Source organism: Manis pentadactyla (assembly GCF_030020395.1).
Source record: "Manis pentadactyla isolate mManPen7 chromosome 15 unlocalized genomic scaffold, mManPen7.hap1 SUPER_15_unloc_1, whole genome shotgun sequence".
Classification (NCBI taxonomy): domain Eukaryota; kingdom Metazoa; phylum Chordata; class Mammalia; order Pholidota; family Manidae; genus Manis; species Manis pentadactyla.
Window position 1 is genome coordinate 1,263,495 of NW_026644588.1, and position 15,538 is coordinate 1,279,032.

The following is a 15,538-nucleotide window of genomic DNA, read 5'->3' on the forward strand; positions in this document are numbered from 1 at the left end:
CTCCTGGAGCAGCCATCGGGTTAGTCCTCTAAGCTACTGTGGGTGGTGTGTCCATCAGAGCAGTGCGGAGCCCTGCGGGGAGAGGCAGGCATGCCAGGTGCGCTCCTCCGTGCTAGCAGCGACCCTGCCGGGCAGCTCTGTTTCAGCAGCAGCCTTTGGGTCTGGCCTGGGTGGCTGTGCCTTGGGCTGGGATTCCGGTTGGCTGCTGGGGGCGCACCTGCTCCCTCGGGCTCCACTGCAGGTGCGCACAGGCCTCTACCAGGCTCCTCTGTCTCCCCTGCCACCGGTGCACACGAGCTGTGCCCGGGCTGTTCGGTCGTGCCGTTGTGGGCTCGCACAAGCCTCTCCTGGTCTCCTTTGGTGCCATTGGCACATGGATCTGCTCTCAGTCCCTTCCAGTCCTGCTGTCCCCGGCACACGCTGCCACTCTCCCACTACTGGGCCGGTGTGTCGGTGTCCATGCCAGTTGGAATGACCGGCAGGCTGCTTAGTGCTGTGAGGGGCTTCAGAGCTGCACTGCCTGTCCGGGGTTTAGGGTGCCTAAGTTTCCCCAAGATTCCCAGCTGCTGGCTATGTGTGCTGCGACAACTTCGTCCAGCTATGGGGTCCCTGTCTCTTTAAGACTTGCAGACAGCACTTGCTTTTCTTTTGTCTCAGGGGCACTGGTTGTGGGGACCTGCCCACAGGTTTTGCTTCTCTGTTTCTCTAATATCCAGCACCCCGGGCACCTTGTGTCTGCGTTCTGGTTGCGGATTTCTATAGCTGGTTGTTTAGCAGTCCTGGGCTTTCACTCCCTCCCTGTTCCGACTCCTTTCTTCCCTCCGGGTTTTGGAGTGGGGGAGCATTTGGGTCCCGCCTGGCCACGGCTTGTATCTTACCCCCTTCGTGTGATGCTGAGTTCTCACAGATGTAGATGTATCCTGGCTGTTGTACTGCATCCACTGGTGTCTCTTTTAGGAATAGTTGTATTTATTGTATTTTCATAGATATATATGTTTTGGGGAGGAGATTTCCTCTGAACTACTCATGCCGCCATCTTCCCGTGATCAAATTCTTATGATTTAAATTTTACATATATTTTCACTATCACAAATTATAATTAATCAAAAACGATTTAAAATTGGGAATCCTTTAGCCTGAAAATTCAAGGATGTCAAAAATGCAAGTGTCAGATTTTCACAGATTTATATGACAGCTAATATGTTAGTGTTATGACCCACTTTTATCTTAATTGCACTTTTTAAAAATTCTTCAATTTTCATGTTTTGGGGGACATTCGATTTAGGATTTATGGAAATAAGACTTTTTGACAGTACATGTCAGTAGTTCCATTACATTAGATCACACGTGTAAGTGAACGAGAAGTCAACTGGCATTAAGCTGGCCTTTGATAAAACACATATCACCTGGTGGGGACACAAGTGCCATACTGGAGAGCCAACTCCACTGGCATGACCACGTGTGACCCATGACACTAATGGTCAAGTTCCACAAAGGGAATGCAGACCAAGAAGTCACTCAGCAGTGGTGCTTATGTGTCAGTGTGAATATTTACCTTCACTTTGTACACATACATTCTTTAAAAATAGTCACAGAAAAAAATGGAACTTTAATAACACTGAAAAAATTCCTGATCTCATATATATGTATATAAATATGTGTAATATATATGTTTCTTAATGTACTCACATACATAAATATATATAACACATTTATATATTTCTCATATAAGTAAGTGTTTCTTGAGGCCAGAAAGCTCACTGTGCTGTGGTGATGGTCCGCTCCAGCATTTCCAGGGATCACTGTTCTCGGGTGACCGTGGCTCATGATTTCCACGGAGACGCAGGAGGATCTGAATGAAGTCCCTCTGCCTCCCAGAGAGGCAGGGAAACTGCCCTTCCATCAGGCCCTGGAGAAGAGCCCTCTCATTCAAGGAGAAGGGAGGACAGGAAAGGGGAGGAGAGTGAAAGACCAGGACCATGAAGAACGAGAACAAGGCACCGAGAAATGGCAAGGCTACCTTTGTATTGAGAATTTCAAAGTCCCTGATAAGTCTGACTCCTACAACCTTTAGCATTATTTACTTTTTACATAATATTTGCTTCTCAATAAATGGAAGAGAAAATGAGACTAATTCCTCCTGGTGGCAGAGAAGTGGTAACAGCCTTCTGCTTATGACAGATGTGCCGAGAGACTACCACAGATGGTGCTTAGCCAAGTATGTTCCCCACCGTATGGAATGCACACACCAGCACCTGTCACTCATATGCACACTCACACACCACGCATCTGCCCAGCAACTGGGCGCTCACCTTCACCATCTTCCTGCTAAAAGCATGTCTGCCATGTGAAGCCTTTAAGTGAGGCTCAGGGACAAGAGAGAAAACCAAAGAGGCCATGACGGGGAGACACGAGGGAAGATACCAAGTTGTCCTGATGCCTGGGACAAGAGGCAAAGATGCCTGCCATCTAAGCAAATGACTGTTGTACACACACAAAAATTCTTGGGTGTTCACACCCAGAAAACACACCTGTCACAGAGTTTTGTCCCAAAGCTATTCTGCTGGGTTGCCTGAGGCATTTTCCTTCTAGGAATCTGAAATGTCCCTGAAATAAGTAACTACTTACCCAATGGGCATCTGCTGTCAGGACAGTGGTGCTGGGGCAGGGCATGCAGGCATGGGGAGAGGACGTCTCTCTCTCTCCACCATGTCTCCTTGCTGGCTGGTGATTATCATGTCACCTGTAATTGCAGCCACAGTGTCTGCAAGGGGAGTGGAGAGTATTAGAAACGTGTTAAATGTGGAAATTGATGAAGTTCATCCGTGAGGATTGTGTGAAAAGGTGACCAGAGAAACACATCTGTGAGGCAGGAGAGAAGCACGTTCCAGTGAAGTGCAAGAATGAAGCTGAGTATGTGTTGATAGCTACACCTTGGCTACACTCAGGATTTTGTCTCCAAAATGTGATTCCTTTTCACTCTGAAATCAACAAGGAATACCCACAGGAAGAAACTGCAAAGAGGCTATTTAGAAAGAGTTGCCAGAGTGTCAAAATAAACAGGGAAGAAGGCTATTGTGGTCATTAACAAATCTAACATATGTTCCATTGGCAACTCATGGGTTTTATGCAAGGAAAGACCTCTCCCCTCATGGATCTTATAGTCTCTTCAAGGAAGACAGCAACCATGAAGGAAGAGCTGATTACATAGTGTGTTAAAGTGTGGCAGGCATGTAGAAGGAAAAAGGTCAGGTTGCTGGGAAGATGGGCTTTGGGATGCATTGTCACATGGCGCAGTAACACTCTTCCTAAATAAATGAGCAATTAAGCAAACCCTGGGAAGAAGGTGAGGTACTGAGCCTTGTATAAATATTTGAGAGTAATTTCCAAGCACAAGAATCAGCCTTTGCAAAGGCCCAAGGGGCAGAGCTGCTGTCCTGTTCAGGTACAGCATGGAGGCTGGCACAGGTGGAAGGAGGGAAGTGAGAAGATAGCAAGGAGACAGGAAGTCAGAGCTTCAGAGGGCCCAGGCCACAGGAGAGGGTATTATGCTCAGTGAAATAAGCCAGGTGGAGAGAGGAGACAGAGCTCACAGTGGTAAGGATTTTCCCCTTTAGGTGAAGCATATCCCATTACAGATAACAGTAGAGACAGGACCTCAGAATATTGTTCCTGAACTGCACTGGTCGCTGGGCAGAGAATGGGCTGCAGAGCATCAGGTAGAGATGAAGACCAGCCCTGTAACCCAGGCGAGAGGGAGGTATCAGGTCCTCACCGCATCGCCCATTGCAGTCACTACCAGCACAGTAAGATGCTATAGAATCCTTACTTGTCTTCTCTGTGCTGTACTGCCTTCCCTGTGACCTAACCATATTGACCAGCACTTTTAATTTCATTTTAGTTATCACAGATAACAATAACCAAGGGATTGTATATTGTGCCTCTTCCTCATAAGTGTTCCTCTCCTTACGCATCCAGTGAACCAGCTCTCTGGGAGGCAGATCCATCTCTATGGGTGCCTTTTAGCTTTAGCAACTGACTGCAATGCAGCCACTGCAATGGGTGACCCAGTAGCCCCCAGGAATCAAAGGTTCTTCATCCCCCACCATTTCATCCTTTCTTTCCCCAGACCACATTGCTATAAACCAGGGCTGTCCTTGAGCAAATCCCACTTCACTTACACCAGGTGGTCAGGAAAACCCAATCTTCTTGGGCTTCCTCTTTACTCTCACACTGCCCCCACACTCACATGGAGGTTTTTTCCCCATGACAAGCAATTCTCTGCAACACCAGCTGTGTACTTTGTAATCTAACTGAATTCTGACAGCACCTGGGGAAAGCCCTAGATTCCACAGGTTAAGGCTCAGTCCCTGGAGACTGCCCCTACTTCAGGTGCCAATTAGGTGTTTTGCTCTACCCATCTTGTTCTGCCACTCCTGTTGGATATTTCTATTAATCATCTTAATAGCTTTCAGTGATTTTCACAATTCATGAATGCTTCACAGAAAGAATCCTAAGTCCCCACGCAGACACTGTCACTGCAATTACAGGTGTGATGATAATCACTTCCCAGCAAGGAGATGAGGTCATGGAATCTCAAGCCCTTTATCCAAGGCTCAAGAAATCCACCCTTTCCACACCTGCTTGATGCCGTCACTGCAGCCACTGTGTGCAGTACCAGTGGCTTAGTAGGTTTTTTTTCTTCTGGAAACATTTCCCATTCTTATGAGGACTTTATCTCAGGTAGTACAGGAATAACTACTTACTTAAACAAATGAGGTTTTCTGAAGCTAAAATACAGAAAAAAGCTAAGAGAGAGAGAAGAGGAAAGATTTTCTGAGGGAAACAGTAGAAGGACACTGAAGCTGTCGCCATCCTGGTCCATGGGTTCAGGGCTGCCGGTCACGACCCTCTGAAATCACCTCTTGTCCCCGGCACACTGAACCTCCCAGATATCCTCACTCTGACGACCTCACACTCCCGGCTTGTAATGACAGTAAGAGATGAGCTGGATGCCCGGTGCCTGCGCGACAGCTGCTGGCACACGGAAACACTTTTGGTGACAGTGCTTCATGGTTTGCAGTGCAGAGGTGGCATGCAGTGCTGACTGAAGTCTAACCTGTTTCTGAATTTCCTTTGTAAAAGGCTGTTAACAATAATGCCTCATTTAGAGAAAATAAGGCCTCATTGGTTTTGCATTTATAGAAACAAAAATCATTTGTGAAAAAAACCATGGCAAAAAGATTGTGGCATACAGAGGCAGAGCCAAGATGGCAGTGTGAGTAGGACAGTGGGAATCTCCTCTCAAAAACATATATATTTTTGAAAATACAACAAATACAACTATCCCTAAAAGAGAGAACAGAAGACACAGGACAACAGTCAGACTATATCCACACCTGCGAGAAACCAGTGCCTGGTGAAGGGGGTAAGATACAAGCTGCAGCCCGGCAGGATCCGAGCGCCCCACACCCCAGCTCCTGGTGGGAGGAGAGGAGTCAGAGCGGGGAGGGAGAGGGAGCCCAGGACTGCTGAACACCCAGCCCCAGCCATCCACACCAAAGCGCAGACACAGTGCATGCATGGGGTCCTGGAAACTAGGGAAGCAGGACAGTAAGACCTGTGAGCGGGTCTCCACAGCCAGTGCCTCTGGGACAAAGAAAAGTGAGTGCTTTTTGAAAGTCTTAAAGAGACAGGGACCCCACAACTGGATGGAAGCATCCCGGGTAACAGCTCAACAGCTGGAAATTCCAGGGAACTCCGGGCACACTAACCCCCTGGGCAACAGCTCTGAGACCCCACACAGAGGTAAACAGCCAAACAGCCCCCCCATCCATTACCCCTCCGGGGCCTCACCATAGCAGAGCAGCAGCCTGAGGATGGCCATGCCCACAGCAAGGGAGCTTCCTCAATACCAGCCGGGCAAGATAAAGAGACCCAGTCTATATGCAATTGCCCAACACAAGCCACTAGGGGTCGCAGTTGTCCCAGTAAAGAAAGGCGAGGAGCAAGTGGAAAAAGTCTTGGATCTCCCAGCTGACAGATCAGTCAACAGCATACAACTGCACCTATCAACATGAAGAGGCAAAAAAATTTGATCCAGACAAGACTAAACCAGACAGCTTCAACATCTTCTACATCATCCCCTGAGAAGGAACCTGGGGAGATAAATTTAACCAATCTTCCTGAAAAAGAATTCAAAACAAAAGTCATAACCATGCTGATGGACTTGCAGAGAAATATGCAAGAACTAAAGAGGGAGAATACAGAAATAAAACAACCTCTTGAAGGACTTCAAGGCAGAATGGACTAGATGCAAGAGACCATTAATGGATTAGAAAACAGAGAAAGGAATGCAGAGAAGCTGATGCAGAGAGAGATAAAAGGATCTCCAAGAATGAAAGAATATTAAGAGAACTGTGGGACCAATCGAAACAGAACAAAATCCACATTCTGGGGGTACCAGAAGAAGAAGAGAGAGAAAAAAGGATAGAAAGTGTCTTTGAAGAAATAATTGCTGAAAACTTCCCCAAACTAGGGGAGGAAATGGCCTCTCAGACCACAGAGGTCCACAGAACTCCCATGACAAGGGATCCGAGGAAGGCAACACCAAGACACATAATAATTAAAGTGGCGAAGATCAAAGACAAGGACAGAGTATTAAAGGCAGCCAAAGAGAAAAAAAGGAAAACCCATGAGGCTATCATCACACTTCTCAACAAAAACCTTACAGGCCAGAAGAGAATGGCATGATGTACTTAATGAAATGAAACAGAAGGGCCTCAAACCAAGAATACTGTATCCAGCACGATTATCATTTAAATATGGAGGGATTAAACAATTCCCAGACAAGCAAAAGTTGAGGGAATTTGCCTTCCACAAACCACCTCTACAGGGTAATTTAGAGGGACTGCTATAGATTGGGGCACCCCTAAAAAGAGCACAGAACAAAACACACAACATATGAAGAATGGAGGAGGAGGAATAAGAAGGGAGAGAAATAAAGAATCATCAGACCATGTTTATAATAGCTCAATAAATGAGTTAAGTTAGACAGTAAGATAGTAAAGAAGCTAACCTTGAACCTTTGGCAACCACAAACTTAAAGCCTGCAATGGCAATAAGTACATACCTTCCAATAATCACCCTAAATGTAAATGGACTGAACGCACCAATCAAAAGACATAGAGTAACAGAATGGATAAAAAAGCAAGACCCATCTATATGCTGCTTACAAGAAACTCACCTCAAACCCAAAGACATGTACAGACTAAAAGTCAAGGGATGGAAAAACATATTTCAGGCAAACAATAGCGAGAAGAAAGCAGGGGTTGCAGGACTAATATCAGACAAAATAGACTTCAAAACAAACAAAGTAACAAGAGATAAAGAAGGACACTACATAATGATAAAGGGCTCAGTCCAACAAGAGGATATAACCATTCTAAATATATATGCACCCAACACAGGAGCACCAGCATATGTGAAACAAATACTAACAGAACTAAAGGGGGATATAGACTGCAATGCATTCATTCTAGGAGACTTCAACACACCACTCACCCCAAAGGATAGATCCACTGGGCAGATAATAAGTAAGGACACGGAAGCACTGAACAACACAGTAGAGCAGATGGACCTAATAGACATCTATAGAACTCTACACCCAAAAGCAACAGCATATACATTCTTCTCAAGTGCACATGGAACATTCTGCAGAATAGACCACATACTAGGCCACAAAAAGAGCCTCAGAAAATTCCAAAAGATTGAAATCCTACCAACCAACTTTTCAGACCACAAAGGCATAAAACTAGAAATAAACTGTACAAAGAAAGCAAAAAGGCTCACAAACACATGGAGGCTTAACAACACGATCCTAAATAATCAATGGATCAATAATCAAATCAAAATGGAGATCCAGCAATGTATGGAAACAAATGACAACAACAATACTAAGCCCCAACTTCTGTGGGACACAGCAAAAGCAGTCTTAAGAGGAAAGTATATAGCAATCCAAGCATATTTAAAAAAGGAAGAACAATCCCAAATGAATGGTCTAATGTCACAATTATCAAAACTGGAAAAAGAAGAACAAATGAGGCCTAAGGTCAGCAGAAGGAGGGACATAATAAAGATCAGAGAAGAAATAAATAAAATTGAGAAGAATAAAACAATAGCAAAAATCAATGAAACCAAGAGCTGGTACTTCGTGAAAATAAACAAAATAGATAAGCCTCTAGCCAGATTTATTAAGAGGAAAAGACAGTCAACACAAATCAACAGTATCAGAAACGAGAAAGGAAAAATCACGACGGACCCCAAGGAAATGCAAAGAATTATTGGAGAATACTATGAAAACCTATATGCTAACAAGCTGGGAAACCTAGGAGAAATGGACAACTTCCTAGAAAAATACAACCTTCCAAGATTGACCCAGAAAGAAACAGAAAATCAAAACAGACCAATTACCAGGAATGAAATTGAAGCGGTAATCAAAAAACTACCCAAGAACAAAACCCCCAGGCCAGATGGATTTACCTCGGAATATTATCAGACATACAGGGAAGACATAATACCCATTCTCCTTAAAGTTTTCCAAAAAATAGAGGAGGAGGGGATACTCCCAAACTCATTCTATGAAGCTAACATCACCCTAATACCAAAACCAGGCAAAGACCCCACCAAAAAAGAAAACTACAGACCAATATCCCTGATGAACATAGATGCAAAAATACTCAACAAAATATTAGCAAACCGAATTCAAAAATACATCAAAAGGATCATACACCATGACCAAGTGGGATTCATCCCAGGGATGCAAGGATGGTACAACATTCGAAAGTCCATCAACATCATCCACCACATCAAAAAAAAGAAAGACAAAAACCACATGATCATCTCCATAGATGCTGAAAAAGCATTTGACAAAGTTCAACATCCATTCATGATAAAAACTCTCAGCAAAATGGGAATAGAGGGCAAGTACCTCAACATAATAAAGTCCATCTATGATAAACCCACAGCCAACATTATATTGAACAGCGAGAAGCTGAAAGCATTTCCTCTGAGATTGGGAACTAGACAGGGATGCCAACTCTGCCTACTGTTATTTAACATAGTACTGGAGGTCGTAGCCACGGCAATCAGACAAAACAAAAACATACAAGGAATCCAGATTGGTAAAGAAGAAGTTAAACTGTCACTACTTGCAGATGACATGATACTGTACATAAAAAACCCTAAAGACTCCACCCCAAAACTAGTAGAACTGATATCGGAATACAGCAAAGTTGCAGGATAAAAAATCAACACACAGAAATCTGTGGCTTCCCTATACACTAACAATGAACCAACAGAAAGAGAAATCAGGAAAACAACTCCATTCACAATTGCAACAAAAAAAATAAAATACCTAGGAATAAACCTAACCAAAGAAGAGAAAGGCTTATACTCTGAAAACTACAAGTCACTCTTAAGAGAAATTAAAGGGGACACTAACAGACGGAAACTCATCCCATGCTTGTGGCTAGGAAGAATTGATATCATCAAAATGGCCATCCTGCCCAAAGCAATATACAGATTTGATGCAATCCCTGTGCAACTACCAGCAACATTCTTCAATGAACTGGAACAAATAATTCAAAAATTCATATGGAAACACCAAAAACCCCGAATAGCCAAAGCAATCCTGAGAAAGAAGAATAAAGTAGGGGGGATCTCACTCCCCAACTTCAAGCTCTACTATAAAGCCATAGTAATCAAGACAATTTGATACTGGCACAAGAACAGAGCCACAGAACAATGGAACTGAACAGAGAATCCAGACATTAACCCAGACATATATGGTCAATTAATATTTGATAAAGGAGCCATGGACATACAATGGCGAAATGACAGTCTCTTCAACAGATGGTGCTGGCAAAACTGGACAGCTACATGTAGGAGAATGAAACTGGACCATTGTCTAACCTCATATACAAAAGTAAACTCCAAATGGATCAAAGACCTGAATGTAAGTCATGAAACCATTAAACTCTTGGAAGAAAACATAGGCAAAAACCTCTTAGACATAAACATGAGTGACCTCTTCTTGAACATATCTCCCTGGGCAAGGAAAACAACAGCAAAAATGAACAAGTGGGACTATATTAAGCCGAAAAGCTTCTGTACAGAAAAAGACACCATCAATAGAACAAAAAGGAACCCTACAGTATGGGAGAATATCTTTGAAAATGACAGATCCGATAAAGGCTTGATGTCCAGAATATATAAGGAGCTCACACGCCTCCACAAACGAAAAACAAATAACCCAATTAAAAAATGGGCAGAGGAACTGAACAGACAGTTCTCCAAAACAGAAATACAGATGGCCAACAGATACATGAAAAGATGCTCAACATCGCTAATTATCAGAGAAATGCAAATTAAAACTACAATGAGGTATCACCTCACACCAGTAAGTATGGCTGCCATCCAAAAGACAAACAACAACAAATGTTGGTGAGGCTGTGGAGAAAGGGGTACCCTCCTATACTGCTTGTGGGAATGTAAATTAGTTCAACTATTGTGGAAAGCAGTATGGAGGTACATCAAAATGCTCAAAACAGACTTGCCATTTTACCCAGGAATTGCACTCCTAGGAATTTACCCTAAGAATGCAAAAATCAAGTATGAGAAAGACCAATGCACCCCTATGTTTATCGCAGCACTATTTACAATAGTCAAGAATTGGAAGCAACCTAAATGTCCATCGATAGATGAATGGATAAAGAAGATGTGGTACATATACACAATGGAATACTACTCAGCCATAAGAAAAGGGAAAATCCTACCATTTGCAGCAACATGGATGGAGCTGGAGGGTATTATGCTCAGTGAAACAAGCCAAGCGGGGAAAGAGAAATACCAAATGATTTCACTCATCTGTGGAATATAAGAACAAAGGAAAAACTGGAGGAACAAAACAGCAGCAGAATCACAGTACTCAAGAATGGACTAACAGGAACCAAATGGAAAGGGACTGGAGAGGATGGGTGGGTAGGGAGTGATAAGGGGTGGGGAGAAGAAGGGGGGTATTAAGATTAGCATGCATGGGGTGGTGGGAGAACGGGGAAGGCTATACAACACAGAGAAGGCAAGTAGTGATTCTACAATATTTGCTATGGTGATGAACAGTGACTGTAAAGGGCTTTATAGGGGGTCCTGGTATAGGGGAGAGCCTAGTAAACATAATATTCGTCATGTAAGTGTAGATTAGTGATACCAAAAAAAAAAAAAGGGCAGTTCCTGTGTGGTAATCTCCAATGAGTTCTACACAAGGGTATAACGGGCATATAAAAGTGTAGGCAAAGGGTCTGTTTGTGTTTATACAGAGGATCAAAGTCTAATTGGGCTACCCCAAAAATGAACTAAGATACGATATGAAAAAGAACTTCCAACATCAGCACTCTCTGGAAGACTCATGCCAGAAGATGATCATCAAAAAACCCCAACAGCTCCACACACTGCTACAGCTGTAGATGCACTCATCCCACCAGCTCCTGGACTTTCCATGGGAATGAGGAAGGAGTTATCTAAACTGGCCTGTGCATACAGTAAAACAACAAATTTGACTGGATCTATACTGTTGGAACTCAACCAAGAATTAGGAGAAGTGCAAATTGTAGCGCTCCAAAATCTTACAACTACAGACTATTTACAGTGAAAAGAACATATGGGATGTGAACAGTCCCCAGGAATGGGGTGTTTTAATTTGTCTGATTTCTCTCAGACTGTTCAGTTCAGTTGGACAATATCCACCATATCATAGGTAAGTTTTCACAACTGCCTAAGGTGCCTAACTGGTTTTCTTGGTTTCACTGGAGATGGCTGGTAATTACAGGTATGCTTTGGTTATGTAACTATACTCCTATTATGTTAATGTGTGTTGCCAATTTAATTAGTGGTTTAAAACCTACACATGCTGAAGTTACTCTACAAGAAGATATGTCAGAGAAATAATCAATCTTCCCATGTTTTCTTCCGCCTGCTACTTCTATAGCTTTTCTTCTTCCTTCCTAATTACAACCCTTAAATAGAATTCATGCCTCATATCAAATTAACCGAGTATCATAATTCTTCCAAGTGGTAAATATACCTCAAGACAAATGCTGGGCATAGTAGCCACAGGGCATAAATATGCAAAGAAGTAAAAAGCTAGCCTTTTCAAACAATAAGGCTTCTCTCTCACTTACCAACTTTACATTTCCCTGTATGGCCCCGGAAGATGACTGGTTAGCCAGAGACGGGTAAGATTCCTCAAGGGAGGAACAACCTAAGACAGGCACAGTCGCAGGGGGGCCATCAGGTGAGAAATTGGGGATCAACAGAGGTGAGGCCTAGAACCTCACCCCCCTGTTCTGAGAGAAATCTTCTGCATATGTGGATGTTTTATTGCCCTTGTCTAGCTTCGATTAACACATTGTCTACAGGCACACACCTGATCATCTACATTTGCTCTCTTACAACACTAAACTATGTTTTCTACCTTTATCGTGTATCTACCTACCACTTCAGCATTTTATTAAAAATAATAATAATAAAGAAAGAAATGTGGTATCCACATATAAATCAAGTATAAAGATCAAATGAGTATTCATATTTGAACTGTTTATAGTTCATAATGCATGAGCAAAACCAAAAGTTTCTGTGATGACTGCCCTTGTACTGTTCACCATGTAACTTATTCACTATGTAAGAATTTGTTCTCCATGTAAGAACTTGTTCGTTATGCTTTAGAAGATTGGAGACTGACGAAAATTAGGCTTGGGGTGGATTAATGATTGTGCATTGAGCATTGACTCCCCTATACAGAATTTTATTGTTGTTAACCATTTGATCAATCAATATGAGAGATGCCCTCACAACAACAACAAAAAAAAGTACGCACTTCCAATTGTAAAATAAATAAGTAACCGGGATGTAATGTATAGCATAAGGAATATAGTCAAAATATTGTAACAACTTGGTATGGTGATAGCTGGTACCTAGAATCATCATGTATATAAATGTTGAATCACTGTGTTGTACACATGAAACTAATGTAATGTAATACTGTGTGTCAACTACCCTTCAATAAAAAATAATTATCTACAAAAAGAAAAAAAAAGATCTGTGGAAATTAGAGACTCTTACGTGACTTACGGCAAATTAATGCGGTTCTTAAACCTATGGGACCTTTACAACAAGGCCTCCCTTTTCCAGCTATGATTCCAAAAGACTGGAATATGGCTATCATTGACCTTAAAGGTTGCTTTTTTCCCTTGCTCCCCATTCACAGCATTCCTCTTAGGCCTGTGCCACTTTCTCCTGTGTAGTGTAAATGGAGCCTGTAAAGTAGTCAAGCTGAACCCTCAGACCAACATGTAAATAGCTCTATTCTATTAACTGCTTTCCTTAGAGGCAGGGATCCTGGAGCTGAGCATTTCCTTGTCTGCAGCCCCAGGGAAGCAAAACAAGCTTGTGACTCAGATCAAGGCTCTAGGAGCGACAAGTCACACAGTCCCTGCACTTCTCAGGCAGCCAGGGGCCTCTCAAGGAATGACTAAAGCTTGGGCAGAAAAAACTAGGAAAAGTAACTGAGAGCAATTCAATCCCTAAACTCAAAAAAAGAAGTTTCTCATCTTCTGCACATAAACCTGGCCCCAGTACAAACTCTGTGATTAGAGAGGCTTAGCCCCTGAAAGAAGTATGCAGTATAATGTTTTGCAGCAAAAGATATTTTGCCACAGGGAAAGAAAATAGTCAAAAGTCCCATGAATTACTACAATATGGAGCTAGTTTTCTAAATTATTTTAGTGAACATCTATTCTACTTATTAAGTTCATCATTATCTTTGAGAATTGAGAAGTCTTAAACTAAACTCCCTGAAATAGAAGAAATTTATCTTCTGCAATACAGCCTGGCTTTAAATGACTGGAGCTAGAATTGTACTTGCATTTCATTTCCAGGCCCCTGGACACACACACTTCCTATCAGTCCAGAGCCTTCATCGTCCCTGTTAGTCTGGGGCCATCTAAACCTTAACCCAGTTATGTAAACTGTTCGCCCTTAGAGTGTATTCTTGAAAACTGAAGTACTTTTAATCAAGTAAGCTAAAAAGAAAGAAGGCAATTAAATATCAGTAAGTCAAATCTTTATATCAGTTTGTCTGTTTGTGTATATGTTTTTATATGAAAAGTGTTGCTAACTGTGGTCATTATGTCTCAATTTGTATGTTTGTGTGTCTAACTGTGTAAATGAAAAATATTTTCCTACCTCCAGATGGTATTAATAAAAATTGATTTAAAAACAGGCGCTTGTGAAAATTGGGCATTCTAAAACTTCCAGAAAATCTAATAAAAAATATTAAGCATTAATGCTAATTTAAGTTTAACTGAAACGGACATGTCCTTATAGTTATGAGCTGCCAAAGTTTACTTAAAGTCATTTAAGTTGATGTTACCTGTTAAACATTTCAAGAAGCTTAAAGAAAAGTTTGACTTTGTCTAATGTTCAGTAAAAGTTTTGTAAGTAATCTAGCATGGTTGCTAAAAATAGGTAAACAAGTTGTTAGGAAAGAGTATAAAACCTAAATGTGATTTACTCCCACTGGGATGTTTAAACATTTTAACAGTAACGTATTAACAAAGGGCCACGCGGTGGAAGCTGCTCGGGCTGAGGGTGGGGGTGGGGGAACTGATAAGGGCCTGGCGCTACCTGTTTGAGATTTTTTTAACCTACCAATAAGATTAAGACAAATGTAAAGGAAAGATATAACCGGCTTAGGCGACGTCCGGGGAAGAATGTGAACCCTGTAGTACTCAGCCAATGAGGAACCAGGGGAGGGACTCACGCACTAGGAGGTAAATTACTGGCGCCAAACTCCCCAGGTGTGCCTGCCCACCAGCTACCCAATCTTGTAAGATCGTCATTAAAGCCTCGCTCCACTGTTCTCTTTGTCTCCGTGTCCACTTACTGAATTTGGACCAGTGAGTGTGTTTCTCACAATTTGGGGGCTTGTCCGGGATCCTCTTGCCTGTGCAAGATGGGGGCCCAAGCGGAGTGGGAAGACGCATCCCGCCCAGCTTTGGGTGGCCCGCTGTGTCTGGGCATCTCACCTTTGCACAGAAACCGAGGGGAGACCCAAGACTGTTGTGCGGAGACAGCGTGACCGATGCAGGGGAGAAAACGCAGGCACCGCGGCAACCAGGCAACCTCGTGCACGAGCCACGATAGGAAAACTGGGCTATAAATACTATACTGCCTTGGTGGTTTGGCATTTTTCAGAGGTTGAGTGTGTGTGGCTGAGACGTATCCTAGATAGGAAGCGAGTGTGGAGTCCCGATCCGCGGTTCCGTTCTCCCGCGAGGGAAACGTCTGGAGACGGATGAAGCAAATCTCAGGTGTGTGCAAGAAGCCTCCATTGCAAGGGGCGCTGAGTACACAGGAACTCACACAAGGACCTCTTGAAATATGAGAAATAAAAATTCTAGGCCTAGGGAAGCAGGGAAAGGGA